This window comes from Lontra canadensis, unplaced genomic scaffold (genome assembly GCF_010015895.1).
Source record: "Lontra canadensis isolate GAN:19392208 unplaced genomic scaffold, GSC_riverotter_1.0 scaffold69, whole genome shotgun sequence".
Taxonomy (NCBI): Eukaryota; Metazoa; Chordata; class Mammalia; order Carnivora; family Mustelidae; genus Lontra; species Lontra canadensis.
In genome coordinates, this window is record NW_022631063.1 from 7,446,873 (window position 1) to 7,460,131 (window position 13,259).

A 13,259-nucleotide genomic window follows, 5' to 3' on the forward strand; every position below is an offset into this window, starting at 1 on the left:
ATCACATTTTTACTATGATAGACACATTTCTTCCATGTCTGGGCTATTATACATAATGCTGCAATAAACATAGGGTTGCATATATCTTTTTAAAGATTTTATTTATTTATTTGACAGACAGAGATCACAAGTAAGCAGAGAGGCAGGCAGAGAGAGGAAGGGAAGCAGGCTCCCCTCTGAGCAGAGAGTCAGATGTGGGGCTCGATCCCAGGACCCTGGGATCATGACCTGAGCTGAAGGCAGAGGCTTTAACCCACTGAGCCACCTAGGTGCCCCAGGGTTGCATATACCTTTTTGAATTCGTGTTTTTGTTTTCTTTCAGTAAATACCCCTAGTGGAATTACTGGATCATATAGTATTTACACTTTTTTAAAGATTTTTTTTAAAGATGTTATTTATTTATTTGATGGAGAGAGACACAGAGAGAGAGGGAATACAAGCAGGGGGAGCAGGAGAGGGTGAAGCAGGCTTCCCGCCCAGCAGGGAGCCTGATGTGGGTCTCGATCCTAGGACCCTGGGATCATGACCTGAGCCAAAGGCAGCCACTTAATGACTGAGCCATCCAGGTGCCCCATTTTTTAAAAAAATAAACCTCGAGGGTGCCTGGGTGGCTCAGTGGGTTAAAGCATCTGCCTTTGGCTCAGGTCATGATCCTGGAGTCCTGGGATCAAGCCCCACATCGGGCTTTCTGCTCCACGGAGAGCCTGCTTCCTCCTCTCTCTCTCTCTCTACCTGCCTCTCTGTCTACTTGTGATTTCGGTCTGTCAAATAAATAAATAAAAATTAAAAAAAAAAAGACACCTCCATACTGTTATCCATGGTGGCTACATCAATTTACATTCCACTGGCAGTGCCTGAAGTTTCCTTTTCCCCCACATCCTTGCCAACACTTACCACTTCTTGTCTTTGTGTTACTAGCCATTCTGATAAGTGTAAGGTATTATCTCACTGTAGGTTTTTTTTTTTAAGATTTTATTTTATTTATTTGACAGAGATCACAAGTAGATGGAGAGGCAGGCAGAGAGAGGGGGGCGGGAAGCAGGCTCCCTGCTGAGCAGGGAGCCCGACACGGGACTCGATCCCAGGACCCCGAGATCATGACCTGAGCCGAAGGCAGCGGCTTAACCCACTGAGCCACCCAGGTGCCCCCTCACTGTAGTTTTGATTTGCATTTCCCTGATTATGAGTGATGTTCAGCAGCTTTTCATGTGTCTCTTAGCCATCTATATGTCTTCTTTGGAGAAATGGCTCTCTGCCCGTATTTTTTGCCCATTTTAAAAATTGGATCATTTCTTTGGTGTTGAATTGTGTAAGTTCTTTATACTTGTTGGATATTAACCCCTTATTGGATATATCATTTACAAATATCTTCTCCCATTCAGTAGTTTGCTTTTTTGTTCTACTGATGTTTCCCTTTGCTGTGCAAAGGCTTTTTATTTTGGTGTAGAACTAGTAGTTTATTTTTGTTTTTGTTTCCTTTGCCTAAAGGAAATACATCTGGAAAAATGTTGCTGAGGCCAATGTCAAAGAGATTACTGCCTATGTTTTCTTCTAGGAGTTTTATGGTTTCAAGTCTCACATTTAGATCTTTAATCACTTTGAATTTATGCTTGTGTATGGTGTAAGAAAGAGTCTGGTTTTATTCTTTTGCATGTAGTTGTCCAGTTTTCCCAGCACCATTTTTATTATTATTATTACTTTTAAATATGAGGCATTTCTTTCTTTTTTTTAATATATTTGTTTTGTTTTATTTTGTTTCTTAAGAGAAAGAGAGAATAGGGAGGGGCAGAGGGATAGAGAGAATGCCAAGCAGCCTTCATACCTGGTGCGGAGCTTAATGTGGGGCTGGATCTTACAATCCTGGATCATGACTTGAGCCAAAATCAAGAATCAGACACTTAACTGACTGAGCCACCCAGGCACCCCTTCCCGCACCATTTATGAAAGAGACTGTCTTTTCCTCATTGTATATTTTTGCCTCTTTTATTGTAGATAAATTGGGCACATAATTTAGGTTTATTTCTGGACTCTATTCTGTTCCACTGATCTATGTGTCTATTTTTGTACCAGTACCATACTGTTTTGATTATTACAGCTTTGTAATATATACTGAAATCTGGGATTGTGATACTTCAGCTTTGTTCTTCTTTCTCAAGATTAGCGATGCATATTTGAGCGATACAATGTATAGTAGTAGGAATATTCAACATTTAAGAGACTGTTTCACATGAGGGTATTAGCAAAACACCAACTACTTTGAAAGTTTTATAATTCTATGCTAACTTCTAGACTCCCGTGTTTTAGGCATAAATTTCCATTATGTAATAATAGAATTTTCTTTTCATTATGAGAAGCTCCAAAAGTAGATTTTCAACATAATTTAATGGGAAAAATTTGTACCGTCTGTTTTTTCTAGGCTAAAAATGTAATTCTTTGTTTGAATCTTTGTTTTGCTGTAAATTAATAAACTAGATTATGTTGAAACACATTTACTTTTAGGTAACTCAGTAAGGAAATGAGATTACCTAGGATATTTAGACCTCCCAGGTGCTTGGCAGAAGCAAATCTAGATTCCCTCAAGAGGAAATTAATATCCAAGTGTGGTGGACAGACTCTAAGGTGGCCCCCCATGATCCCTCTATCCTGGTATTGTGTGTGTGTGTGTGACTTATGATTTGCTTCTAATCAATGGAATACCACAAAGATGATGGGATGTATGTGATAATGTGACATGATTACGTTATATCAGATTATAATGTTTATCTTATTAATGAATTCTCTCCCTTTATTTTATTTTATTTTATTTTATCCTTTTAGATTTATTTATTAGGGAGAGTACGTGCATGTGAGCAGGAGGGAGGAGCACAGAGAATCCCAGGCAGACTCCCTGCTGATCATGCAGCCCAAGGTGAGGCTCAGTCTCACAACCCTGAGATCCTGACCTGAGCCAAAACCAAGAGTTCAAGGCTTAACCAGCTGAGCCATGCAGGCACCCCTATTATTATTATTATTATCATTATTATTATTATTTTCTCTCTCTCAATTTCAAAGAAGCAAGCTGCTCTGTTGTGAACAGGACTTTAGAGGGCCACATGGCAAGCAATTGAGGGTGGCCTCGAGCCAACAGCAAAGAGTAGGCCCCTGGTGCAGTAGCCCTTAGGGAACTGCATACTACAACTATGTGAGCTTGGAAGTGGATCCCTTCCTAGTGGGACCTCGGCTGAGATCATAGCTCAGCCTGACACCTTGGTTTGGCTTTGTGAGACCCTGGAAGAGAAGATTCAGTGGAGGTGTGTTTGGACTCATGATCCACGGAACCTATGAGATAAGAAATGTCTGTTGTTTATGATGCTAAATTTGTGGTAATACTGTTATGCAGCAGTAGAAAAGTTAATGCAGTAGGCCTCAAAATAGATTCTATAAATAGTTTTGCAAGTACCTTTTGGAGCATATGACAAAATGTAGCCACACCAAAAGACATGAATGAATACCAGAAGAAGCAGAAGCTTTCATTTAAACAGATCTGCAGGACCTCTAGATATTAGAAAGATATTAGCATTTTCAGACACAAACGAAACTTATGAGAATTTTGGCAAAAAAACCTGAAAATTACATAAACAATATGGAAATACTAGAACTGAAAATTACCATGACCGAAATTAGAATCTTGGTGGATGGATTTGACGGCAGAACAGGCCCAGCCGAAGAGTTAGTGAATGATCACAAGTTAGAAGGAAACAACCAGAATGATGTGGAGAGAGACAAAATAGTGAAAATACAGAAGAAAAGAAACATGGAAGATATGTAAGGTCTAACATGGAAACATAGGAGAGGAGGAAAAAAATTAAACATGCAGTGTTTTAAAAGATAATAACAGAGAACTTTACAACATGATGTACAACAGCAAAATAAATTCAAGAGTCTTTACAAACCCCAAACAGGATAAATAAAAAGGAAAAAACACATAGAATCACATCACTGTTAAATCACTGATAACCAAAGATGGAAAAAGCAGTCAGAGGAAAAAATGACATTGAAAAGAAAAACAATTAATCTAATAACTGGCATTCTTTCTTTCTTAAATGTTGATACAATTCAACAGTGAAGCCATCCAGGCCTGGAGTTTTCTTTGTTGGCAGAATTTTAGCTACTAATTCAATTTCCTCAATAGATATAGGACTATTCATGTTGTATAATTTTTCTTGAGTAAACTTTGGTCGTATGTTGGCTCTATTTATCTATTGCAGCATAGCAAATTACCTCGGAATTTAACAGCTTAAAGCTAAGCAGTATCTCACAGTTTCTGTGGGTGAGGAATTCAGGAGCACTTTACTGAGTTGTTCAGGATCTTTAACGGGTCAAGATGTCAGCTAGGGGGCTGCCCGAGTGGCTCAGTCGTTAATCGTCTTCCTTCCACTCGGGTCATGATCCCACAGTCCTGGGATCGAGATCGCATTGGGCTCCCCGCTCAGCGGGAAGGCTGCTTCTCCCTCTCCCACTGCCCCTGCTTGTGTTCCCTTTCTCGCTGTCCCTCTCTTTTGGATAAATAAATAAAATCTTAAAAAAAAAAAAAAAGATGTCAGCTAGGCTTGTAGCCATGAAAGTTCCATTAAGGCTGGAGGCTTTGCTTGCAAGGTGGCTTGCTCACATGGTTTCTGGCAGGAGGCTGCAGTTCCTCACAGCTTGTTATCAGGAAGTCTCAATTCATTGCTGGTTGTTGGCAAGAGGCTTCAATTTCCAACCACTTGGGCCTTTCCAAAGAACTGCTTGAGTGTCCCAAAAGACTTGGTTTCCTGCCAAGTGAGTGATCCAAGAGATAGGGCAGAGAGGAAACCACAATGCCTTTTGTGACCTAGTCTCAGGTGCCAAACACCATCAGTTCTGCCATATTCTATTTATTAAAACAGAACACTAAGTTAAGCCCACATTCAAATGGAGGGGAATTAGAGTCCACTTTTGAAGAGGGAGTTAAAGAATGTTGGGTATACTTTAAAACCACCATAGTGTCTCTCAAGGACTTCACTTCATGTAACTTGTGAAATTCAGGGACACAGAGTATTTTGTAATATTCCTTTATTAACCTTTTAATTTTATAGTGAACACATGTGTGCCTATTATTTAAATTTTACCATTAACATTTAACTCTGCTTGTTTTTTCACATACCTATACATCCTTCTATCTAGCCATCTTTTTTTTCTTTTGCCTTTTTTTTTAAAGACTTTGAAAAAGAGATACACAGAAAGAAAGTATGAATGCGGGGAGGGGCAGAGGGAGAGGGAAGAAGCAGATTCCCTGGTGAGCAGAGCCTGATGTGGGTGGGGCTCCATCCCAGGACCCAGAGATCGTGACCTGAGCAGAAACCAATTTCAGATACTTAACTGACTGAGCCACCCAGGTGCCCCTGATATGCCCATATATTGATTTGCTTTTATAGCATTTCACTTTTTTAGCTCCTGGTTTATACTAGCCCTGAAAGAGAGTTAGAAAAGACTTTTTTTTTTTTTTTGCAGTCTCGTAAGCTCCTTCAAGGGATAACTGATGTGTCACTAGGGCAACTGCAGGCAGGCACCAAATGGGGTGGAGTAGCTCTGTTAATAGTGTGAGTGGGACTAGAATTATAGCCACTTCCCCACCCCCATAATCAGATATGCTCTTTTACAGAAGATGAGAAGAGTCTTCTACTCATGTAATAACCAAACAACACGTCTTCAGATGAGACTAACTGTAAGAAATATATAAACTATAATTGATTAAATTCCTTGACTAATACATTACCATATTGTGTACCCTATTTGATTTCTTTCTTAGGTGGACAATGTGATAGTTCTGTTGTACACAGATTTTTTGATGTTCTCTATAAGGGCTCATGGAATAATCTAGGCCAAAAGCTATATCTATCCTTGTTTATGTCATACAAACTAATGTCTGTATGATGACTGTTCAAATAGAAACAAAATATTAACGTAGATGTTTCCTAACACAGAAATTCTTTGAAAGTCCCATTGTTTATGGAAAACATGACTGAGTAAAAAAAATTAGTTTGTCATGTATTTAAATAATAAAATGTCATTTGTGTATCTAAACAACTAGTACATATTTATTTACAATTAAACCAAATATTGTTTACCTCATAAGATTTTTATAGTCACTGCAAAATGGAAATCTTCCTCATTCACATTTTTTTAAAAGATTTATTTATTTTGGAGAGAGAGCTTAGGCAGTGGGGCAGAGGGAGAGGCAGAGAGAGAGAGAGCCCAGACTTCCGAATGAGCACAGAGCCCATTGTGAGGGTCTGTCTCACTACACGGAGATCATCACCTGAGCCAAAATCAAGAGTCTGATGCTTAACTGACTGAGCCACTTGGGTGCTCCTCATTCACATTTTTTCCTGCCATTTAGTCATTTCCTGGATTAAGTTACATAAAAAAATCGCAACTCTTTTCACAAGTTGGTCCAAAAGATATTTTATTATCGTCAGTTCAGTATGAATTAACATTCTTTCATGGATCTATTAACAACTTAGCCCTTCTCACACTTAAATCTAGAAAATCCTTTTGTGCAATTTTGGAGGCTAAAAATCATTCAACAAATATTTTCTTGCCACTTACTGTGTGCAAACAAAACAAAAGTCTCTGGAAGTATAGAACTGTCTCTTCCAAGGAAAGACACCCTTCGAAGAAGTTATAATTTGACTGAAGGGGTGGTACAGGTACTTTCGTAATTCACAATACCAAAGTATGCTTCATGAGGCATCTTAGTAATTAGCATAAGGTAAAAGTACTTAGGCCAAGAAAGGACTGATTGACCATATAGTGCAGTGTTTTGCTCTCCATCAATTGATTAATTGTGATATAAGAGAAGCTTTATGAAAGCGGTCGACTGTGATGAACACCTTAAAAATGGAAAGTAAGGTCACTTGGCTGGCTGCATCAGTAGAGCATACGGCTCTGGATCTCGGGGTCATGTGTTCAAACCCATGCTGGGCATGGAGATTACTTTTTAAAAAATGGAAAGGATTTGGAGAGATGGAAAGGATAGAGCTTCCCAGATGAAGGGAATAATTTGAACCAAGATGGGAGTGAGCACAGCATACTCATGAGGCTGTGATGAGGTTATGAAGTCAAGGGTTTAAACTGGGGTGTAATGGAATCAGTTTTGTAAGTGGGATTTGGCCAATTTATGGACAGGTTTGAAAGCTAACCACTGGAGTTTGAATTTTTTCTGCAATGCTCTCAGGAGTAAGCTAATGGAAGTGATGTGCAGGAAGTGGTGTTTGGGGACATTGAAAGGTTATGTACAGCTTGGGAGGAAAGGGAAGAGATAACACAGGAAAGTCTTCCTGTAAGCCAAGTGAGAAGTGACAAAGACCTCATAAGAGAATTACAATGAAGGGATAGGGGCACCTGGGTGGATCAGTCATTGAGCATCCGTCTTCAGCTCAGGTCATGATCCCAGGGTCCTGGGATGGAGCCATATCACGCTGCCTGCTCAGTAGGAAGCCTGCTTCTCCCTCTCCCACTCCCCTTGCTTGTGTTCCCCCTCTCGCTGTCTCTCTCTCTCTCTGTCAAATGAATGAATAAAATCTTTTAAAAAAATGAAGGGATAAACCAGATGCTTTGATTTTGAAAATTTTAAAAAGTCAAACCTTTTAGACCATATGCTAATCCATCCTACTATGGATTAAGTCACTTACGTCATTTCCTAGAGAACTATGGACCTTGAGCATGTTTTTTAACAAAATTCCAGAAGTCTTCCTGTTAATACATTCACGTTTCCATTTATATAACAAATATTTATTGAGCACCTGTTAAATGCAGACATTGTTCTAAAAATACAGAATTGAATTAGCGATAACAACTATGAACAGACAAAAATCAGTGCTTTCATGGAGCTTACATTCTAGTGGGAGAAATGATACAATAATCTGATAAATAAGCCAATATATATAATTTTCTAGATGGTAATAAGAAATATGGGTTAAAATAAAGCCAGTAAGAGGGATAGGAAATAGCTGGTGGGGCAGGGAGACAATTTTAAATGGGTTCGTAGGAGAAGACCTCACTGAGAAGTTGATCCTTGAGTAAAAACCTGATGGGGAGGAGGGAATGGGTCACAAAGCAGTAGCTGCAAAAAGCAGTTGTAGCAAAAGGAAGAGCCATTAGTGAGGACAGAAGCAGTGCTGTTCCTAGTGAGAGCAGAAAGCCCAGCTGGTGTGGGGGTCCAGGAAGCCATTATAAGTAATTTGGCTTTTCCTAAATGAGACACACAGTCATTAAAGAGCTCTAATCTCTGATTTATTTTAAAGTATCTGTCTTGGTTTATTTGAGCCAATACTCTTACTTTTTTTTTTCTGTTCATAAGAATTGGGTTTCTGTTGCTTGTAATTGAAAAAGTTTCTAGTTTATTATACTCTGTCTTCTGTTAATTTTATCTGGAATTTAGCTTTAACTGTGGCACCAAAAACATATTCTCAATAAACTGCTATCTTTTAAGTGACCCTCCCCGCCCAAAGCAGACTAGTTCTTGTTTTGAGGCTTTCATAAGTTTTTTGAACAAGTGCTCCCAAACAACTGAAAAATTACATTCTCACTTCCACGTCTTCAGACTGATATTGAAGACTTTTCAACATAAGTTTCAACATTTGCTAAGCCTGTGATTTCTTTTTTCTTAAAGATTTTACTTATTTATTTTTGGAAAGCTAGAGAGAGAGAGAGAATGAGTAGGGGGAAGGGCAGAGGGAGAGAATCTCAAGCAGACTTCACACTGAGCATGGAAACTGACCCAGGGCTCCATCCCATGACCCCAAGATCATGACCTGAACCAAAATCAAGATTTGGACACTCAACTGACTGAGCCACCCAGGCGCCCCCCACCCAGGTTGTGATTTCTAATATATTATATTACAAAGTAGGACTTTGTTTTAAAGATTTTTGTAAAAAGATTTTATTTATTTATTTGACAGACAGAGATCACAGGTAGGCAGAGAGGCAGGCAGAGAGAGAGGGGGAAGCAGGCTCCCTGCTGACCAGAGAGCCCGATGCAGGACTCGATCCCAGCATCCTGGGATCATGGCCTGAGCTGAAGGCAGAGGCTTTAACCCACTGAGCCACCCAGGTGCCACTAAAGATTTTATTTTTAAGTAATCTCAACACTGAACATGGGGCTTGAATCCACAACCCCGAGATCAAGTTATGCCCTCCACTGACTGAGCAAGTGTGGCAATCCAGGGATTACATTTTAAATAGGAGTTTAAATAACTTTTAAGTCTATTTAATAAAACCTATCTGTAGTAATTTGAAACCTGCCATCATTCATTTAAAAATACATGAACAGGGGGTACCTGGCTGTCTTGGTCAGTGGAGTATGCAAGTCTTTATCTTGGGGTTGTGGGTTTGAGTCCCATGATGGGTATAGAAATTACTTAATATCATTAAAAAAAGACCTAAATGGGGGTTCCTGGGTGGCTCAGTGGGTTAAGCCTCTGCCTTCAGCTCAGGTTATGATCTCAGGGACCTGGGATCGAGCCCCACATTGGGCTCTCTGCTCAGCAGGGAGCCTGCTTCCCCACCCTCTCTCTCTACCTGCCCCTCTTCCTACTTATAATTTCTGTCTGTCAAATAAATAAATAAAAATCTTAAAAAATAAATAATTGTTTATAAAAAAGACCTAAATAAATTGTTCTTTAACAGTGTGAATTTTTTTTCCTTTTTTATTGAAGTATAATTGGCATACAATGTTACATTAGTTTTGGGCATACAACATAGTCATTGTTGATTGTTTATACAATCTTATACATTATGCTATGCTCACCACAAATGAGCTACCATCTGTCACCTGGCAACCTATTACAATACCATCAACTACATTTCCTATGCTGTGCCTTTTATTCAACACTGGAAAATTTTTAAGCTCATTCTTTTTTCTTCTTGAGCCTATATTTCTGTTCCACTTCTCCCAGAAAATGTTGTCTTACTGAAAATACAGGCAGTCCTCATTATGCACAGTAGTGCAGGAGCATAAAAATGACCACACAAGATCACTGTGCAAAAATAATGTTAATAATTAGTGGGAAACATTTTAATTGTCTTGTGACCTTTACACTTTTTTGCAGGAACTTTAAAAACTGTCTTACTATTCGTTACAAATTAGTTACAAAACAAATAAGGAAAAGGAAAAACATAGCAAGATCAGTATTTACTTAGTATACTGCAGTTAGAAACACTGAGGATGAAAGTATTTCTTTGTAAAAAATTTTTACTGAGTAGTTTGAACAGTTCTTGCCTTCATTTTGTCATACTACTTAACAACACAGAGAGACCAGAATCTATGCCCTAGTGAATTGTCAGACTTTTTTTCTAAGTTTGGATCCGCTTCCAACATTTTATCCTTTGCATTTTCAATGTTGTGAAGAATCTCCATGAGTTCTTTTAATGTGAAGTTTTTTGCTAACATCACTTCTTCTGGGACATCTTCATTCTTTTTTGTCAACAGCCTGTTTCCTCACTGAAGTCACTAAGTTGGCCTGCAGCAATTTCCACTGACTGCATGGCCCAACTCTCTCGAGTGGTGGCACTGTCAACATTCCCACGGTCAGTTGTTTCTTCTAGAATTTCATTATATTCGATTCAAATTTCACTTGTGGCATGATCCCTCAATTCTTTGCTGTGCTTTCATTTTTGTTGGCCAATGTCCTCTTTCAAAGATCTATTTTTGTAAAATATTACATATATTTCTCACAGGCAGACAAGGAGATAAGACAACTACAAGCTTTGCTGTCCTCATGTGAACTGAATAACAGACATGCAGTGACCAATCACCAATGATTTTGAGAGAAGAAACATGTTTAGTCACTGACCATGACATTCATCTTTATTTATGTGGTGATTCATGGATTGAAGAGCTAGGGGCGAAATTTGTATTTTGTACAATTACAGTTAATATACCATAGTAATTGAAATTCGAACTCATTTTAGGGGATTGGTGTTAACTAAACCACAGTAACTGAAATTCGTGCATGTTGGAACCATTCAAAGAAAGGATTGTCTGTATACTTTTATATGTTTTGTTAATCACCTCTTTAAATTTGTCTGCTATGAAAATGTACATAAATTAAAATTTAAACTATTTGATGTCTTTGATTCTTAAGTAGTAAAGAGAATTCTGGGATAATTAACATTACAATTACTATAATTGATCAAACAACATAAACATGTCTAAATTAAAAGTAAAAATTTCAAAAATTATTTCAGTCTGATGAATTGGGCTATTTTCTTTTCACTTAAGCTATACGTTTTTGGCTAAGTATTGCTTACTGTTGGAATGAGACAGAGTTTAGGTCAATGATATTCCTGTTTTTCATTTCTGTAGATAAAATCCATGAAGAAACGTGTTCACATAGACAAGTAGATGGGAATGAGAGAATTTTATTATAGCAGTACCATTCATTTTGTGGATTCTTTCCAAGTTATTTGTCAAAAATGCTCTTTTACTTTTGCTAAAAACAAGGAATTTTAAAACTTCTTACTTAACAAAAGTATTTGTTACCCAGTCATTAGACTGTTAACTTTCTTATTTTCTAAAAAGCGTACCAAACAAGCTTTGCCAGATGTTATCAGCTCCAAAGTGGCTATAATATGCCTGTGCTAGTTATGTACTATACAACTCCTAAGGAGTGTTCATATTGTACTCTACTTGAGGGGAACGAGCTGGAATTGGGCAGTGCACAACTTACACAGCTGTATGTGGTGGCCTTATAAATATCCGTACTATTTTATACTTAGCAGCAACTTATTTAATCCAGTATGTAAATGAAATATACAAAAGTTCCTATATATACCCGTCATTTACACACATTGCTAATGACATCACAATCAACATATCAAACATTTGATGACATAGCAACTTAGTGGAAAGATGTACTAATACGGTTAAAACAGTAAATAAAATTGTTATTTTTAGAAACTAAGAGTCTTTTGAAAAGCAAAGCGTGATGTCAAAAGACATCTAACTCCATGCCAAGCTTAATATCAGCCAAGAGTCATTTATAGCTCATCTCCACGGTGGCTCTTTATTTCCTCAAGACTTGAATTCACAGATGGCACATTTGTTTTCTTGAACAGTGTCATTACTTTATTTAACTTATGAATGCTAATTATATGTTTCCGAGTGCATCAAATCTATTAGCATTTGCAGTGATCTCTTTGACAAAGCATGTGGTAAAGAGGAACTGCTCTGGCAGCCCCCTACAGGCCCTTCTCTTCCCTTGGCAAGTTGAGGCAGGTCTAATATATATTCATAGACACTTTTTTTTTTTTTTTTGCCTTTTAAAAAGTCGAGATATAATTGATGTGTAACATATACACTTTTAAGTAATAATTCACAACCAGGGAATATCAGGCAATGGAAGCAAAAGGTTTTGTTTCTTTTTAAGATTTTATTTATTTATTTGAGAGAAAAAGAGAGAGCACAAACAGTGGGAGGGGCAGGTGGAGGGAGAAGCAGACTCCCCACTGAGCAGGGCACCCAATGCCAGGACCCTGAGATCATGACCTGAGCTGAAGGCAGCTGCTTAACTGACTGAGCCATCCAGGTGCCCCAGAAACAAAAGTTTTAATTGACCTATACAGCAATCTGGAAGAAAAAAAAAAAAAAACTGTGCCAATGACACTATAGTGAATTCTATTATTTAGTAATAACTTATTACATGCCATCTTGATTCTAGAAGCCCCTGCTCTTAGTTAGATAGAGTCTATAATATTTTCTTTGCATCAAACTTGGCACCATAGCCACAAACAGCCATCTGTGACACTTCAGTGACAAACATGGAAAGAATGCCCCATCTTTAATCAGTCACAATCACAGCCTTGGATGATAGCCCCAACAATAACATCATTATCAGTCATGAAGGACAAGCTGTCTATAATCACAACTAACTACAAAATTTATAATTTTTTGAAGACATGTTTTAAAATACTAATTTCCAAATTGAGGTTGTGATGGAGAATTAAGTGTAAATATCTCCTTACTATAATAGCTTTCATACATAACATTTAAATGCCACATCCAACACGCTCTCACATTTGTAATTTTATTTTGTCTTTCTGATAATCTTCTGTTAAGTTGAATAAATAGTAGTATTTTCTGTTTTACGTATCAGAAAAGTAAGGATCAGAGAAATTTAGTGACTTGCTTAAGGCTATATGTTACAAAAGTGGCAGAGATGAACTGTAACCCTGAAACAAAATCTCACATACTTTTC

At 38.0% G+C, this 13,259-nt stretch overlaps 1 long non-coding RNA gene across 1 annotated transcript; it reads left to right on the plus strand.

The window, feature by feature from the left end:
- The first annotated feature begins 2,884 nt into the window (after window positions 1-2,884).
- Window positions 2,885-11,125, plus strand: LOC116880934. Its single transcript, XR_004385302.1, has 4 exons — window positions 2,885-2,908; window positions 5,663-5,725; window positions 10,493-10,590; window positions 10,741-11,125. It is a non-coding gene; the product is annotated as an uncharacterized LOC116880934 (long non-coding RNA).
- Window positions 11,126-13,259: the final 2,134 nt, after the last annotated feature.